Raw genomic sequence first — 4,320 nt, forward strand, 5'->3', positions numbered from 1 at the left:
TGGTATATGGAGGGGATTATAATCAATGTAATGAAACAAGTTATATGAATTGTTGAATGTGAAACTGATGATGTGCCCTGTAAATTTTCACTCAATCCACAATAAAAACCTTAAATTTAAATAAATAAATAAATAAACAAACAAATAAATAAATAAGACAATCAAGCATCTTAACATTATATCCTCTCTTTTACCCATTCAAACCATGCCTCAATCCTTGTATCCCATAGTCTTGTTGTTCCAAAGTTGAGCATACGTCATTATTTGCCTCTGTCCCACTTAGCCCATGCAAACCTGCCTAAATGTTCTCCTATCCACCTTGATCTTCCATTTTCTCCCCCCATTTCTTGTGTATTGCACCACCACCCAGCACTCAAACTATCCTGTGTCTAGTCCATACCCTGTGCTTAACCTTCACCTCTCTTTCCTCCTCACCCCACCCCATATATCCTAGTAACCAGCAAAGAATTTTTTTTTTCCCTTTTAGTGTAGGTACTTTTTCTTAAGCTTTTACAATAATGGTCCTATGCAGTATCTCTCCTTTTGTGACTAATTCCACTCTACATTATGTCCTCAAAAGTTCATTCACATTATGCAGTTGCTTGCAGATTCCTTGTTATTCTTCAAGGTAGCATAATATTCCATTGTGTGTATTTGCCAAAGTTTGTTTATTCATTCTTCCATTGATGGGCACTTAGGCTGTTTCCATCTTTTTGCTATTATAAATAGTGTTGCTAAGAACACTGGTGTGCATATATATACTCGTGTTATAGCTCGTATATCTTGTGGATAAATACCAAGTAGAGGGATTGCTGGATCATAAGGTATTTCTATTTCCAACTTTCTGAGGAAGTGCCATATTGCTTTCCAGAGTGACTGGACCATTTTGCAATCCTACCAGCTATGTAGGAGGGTCACAGTTTCTCCACATCCTCATCAGCATTTATTGTCCTCTACTTTTTTTATCTTTGCTGTTATGGCTGGTGTGAGAGGATATCTCATCATTGTTTTGATTTGCATCTCTCTAAGGAGCTCTGGTAGCATAGTGGTTACAAATCTGGTTGTGAACTGCAAGGTCAGCAGTTCGAAACTACCAGCTGATCTGTGGGAGAAAGATGAGGCTTTCTGATCCCGTAAAGATTTACATCCTCGGAAACCCTGTACAGGGTCGCTATGAATCGGAACCGACTCCATGGCATATAACAACAACATCAACAGTAGCTAGTGATCATGAACATTTCCTCATATGTTTGTTGGCTGCCCAGATCTCCTCCTTGGTGAAGTGTCTGTTCATGTCCTGTACTCGTTTTTTAATTGGGTTAGTTGTCTTTTTCTTGTAGAGGTGTTGTAATTTCCTATATATTTTAGAAACTAGTCCCTTGTCTGATCCATCGTTGCAGAATATTTTTCCCATTCTGTGGTTTCCCTTTTTACTCTTTTGGTGAAGTCTTTTGATGCACATAAGTTTTTAATTTTTAGTATGTCCATAGACCTTTCTTGCAGTGGTTAAATAGAAGTGATTGTTCTTTAACTGTTTAAACATTGACATCAAGTTACAAAAGACTTCTAAATTTTGTATCAAAGACTGCTTTTCTTTCTTAATACAGATTTTTCCTGAACAGAAATCAAAGTGTCATTGGCTTTGACAAGCATAGCACTTCACCCATAATAACTAAACATATGATTGACAAGGCAAGTGTAAAGTCGTTAACAATATTCCCATATATTTGTTGCCTGAATTTACCATCCAGTGAAGTAACAATGATCAAGACTCTCCATGTTTTTGTTGTTGTTTCTGTTGTTATGTGTCATGGAGTAAGTTCCGACTCATAGCAACCCTGTATAAGGTTTCCGAGGCTGTAAGTCTTTAAGTGAGCAAAAAAAGTCATCTTTCTCCTGAAGAACAGCTGGTAGTTTCGAACTATTGACCTTGAGGTTCGCAGACCGATTCGTAACCACTACACCACCAGAGCACAACTAAGAAATTAGGAGGATCTATGGTTCAATTGTTATAGCTAACAATTTCCATTTAGAGTTTCTGCATTTATAAAAATTTATAAAAATAATAAAATTGAAAAAAAAAAACTTTCATTGAGTCATCAATTCATGGCAACTTCATATGTGTCAGAGGAAAACTGTGAATGACTGAGTTTGGGGAAGTAGATCATCAGGCCTTTATTCTAAGTTGCCACTGCATGGATTCAAACCACCAACCTTTTAATTAACAGACAAGTCTATTCTTAATTTGAACCATAATGAGATTTGATTTATAAAACTTGGATATAATTCCTAATTAAGAATGTTCTGGCAATGTTCCACATTCCCTGGTCAGACTTCGCCTTCGCTTCTCCCCCAGCCGCTCACCACCCCACGACAAGATGCCTCCATTTTCTTAAGGAAGGATGTTTTTCCGTCTCCCTCCCCCACACCTTAAAGGCATGCGAGTGGGCAGGGCGGTTGGCAGAGTTTCCCAAGAAATAACTTCACCAATATGTCCAGTGATTGGCAGAGGTCAGATGATAAGAGCCCAACACCAGCAGTGGTAGTTCAGATGCAGACCAGCAAGACCCAGCTGATCTAGAGCCTGAAGAAGAAGAAAGCCACCTAGCAGAAGAAATACACCAAACTGTTTAGCAAAACCACTGCTAAATTATCCACTAGTGCTAAAAGAATTCAGAAGGAACTAGCAGAAATCACCCTTGATCCTTCTCCTAACTGCAGTGTTGGGCCTAAAGGTTACAACAAATAAGGAGATCAACGGTGATCCACCAGGTTTTTGTATGAAGGTGATGTGGTTTTTTTGGATATCACATTTTCCTCAGATTATTCATATAAACCACCAAAGGTTACTTTCCACACCAGAATTTATCACTGCAATATCAAGAGTCAGGGAGCCATCTATCTGGACAACCTCAAAGATAACTGGAATCCTGCTTTGACTATTTCAGAAGTTTTGCTGTTTGTTTGTTCACTTCTGACAGATTACAACCCTGCGGGTCCTATGATTGGAAGCATAGCCACTCAGTATTTTACCAACAGAGCAGAACATGACAGGATAGCCAGACAGTGGACCAAGAGATATGCAACATAATTCACGTGATTTGTGTGCAGTGTGAAGGAGCAGAAGGCATCATCTCATGTGCTACAAATCTTTATAGCCTTTCCAATATGGACTTCTGTGTAGATGTTATACAGATTCTACTCTGCTTTTATCCTTTGGAGACAGGGAGACTCCCTACAAAGGTAAATGATATCAAGAGTAAAAATTTGTAGCTGTAGATTAGTTAGGTTTAAAATGTCTACTTTCAAGTCTTGCTTCTTTGGGATTTCAAAATGTATTTTCAGGATATTGGCCCTGAAGTCTATCAAATACTATAGTGCATTTTAGCCTAATTCATTATCTGTATGCAGTTATAAAAGTAGCTGTAGATGAATAGGAATTATGTCATTTGTATTAAACCCAGACCTATTTCTGAGTTTGTGGTCCATGCTGTTGTGAAAATGTTTTACCTTTTACCTTTGTTAGTTTGTAAAGAGAGGATTTCCTTTTATCCTTTGTAGCTCAGAGAGCACCTGATGTCTCATCACAAACACAATAAATATGTTCATGAAGGCTTAAAGAATACTCTATTGTTGTTGAGTGTTGTCTAGTGGGTTCCAACCCATAGCCACCCTGTATAGGATTTTCAAGGAACAGCTGGTGAGCTTGAACTGCTGACCTTGAAGTTCAAACAAACTTTGCAGTCCAGTGAACTAGCCCACAGCACCACACCAGGACTCTAAGAATGTTCTAGAGAATGTTAAAACTATGCAAACTGGTATTTTTTATTGTTAAGTGCCATCTAGTCAGTTCTGATTCAAGGTGACCTGGTACAGGGTTTTCAAGGAGCAACCAGTGTGTTTGAACCACCAACCAGAGGTTCAAGCCAAACTTGCAGTCCAGTGCTTTATCCTACAGCACCACACCAAGACTCTATATAAGGTATAGTAAATACCTAATACATATTTATAATATGAATGAATAATTGTTGGAAAACTTTGAGAAAACAGGCATTCTCTTACATTATTGGTGGGTGTCCAAAAAACAGGCCGGAGACCCATACCCAGCCACCAGACTCCAGCTGACCCCCTCCCTTTTTTTTCCTCAGGAGCTATATCTATTTTAATTGAGAATTATTAATAGCCCTTGGGTTCATCAGCAGTATAGTTTTAATTTGGAAGTCAAAATTGCTCATATTAACCTGAAGAATTTCAATTGCAACATATCTTTTACTTTTTATATATTTCAAGAACTTCCATGCTCAGGCGTTTCTCAAAAAG

At 38.2% G+C, this 4,320-nt stretch overlaps 1 pseudogene; it reads left to right on the forward strand.

The window, feature by feature from the left end:
* Positions 1–2,491: 2,491 nt before the first annotated feature.
* On the forward strand, positions 2,492–3,091 carry LOC102815319 (annotated as a pseudogene).
* The last annotated feature ends 1,229 nt before the right edge of the window (positions 3,092–4,320 follow it).

Source organism: Chrysochloris asiatica, unplaced genomic scaffold (genome assembly GCF_000296735.1).
Source record: "Chrysochloris asiatica unplaced genomic scaffold, ChrAsi1.0 scaffold00377, whole genome shotgun sequence".
Lineage (NCBI taxonomy): Eukaryota > Metazoa > Chordata > Mammalia > Afrosoricida > Chrysochloridae > Chrysochloris > Chrysochloris asiatica.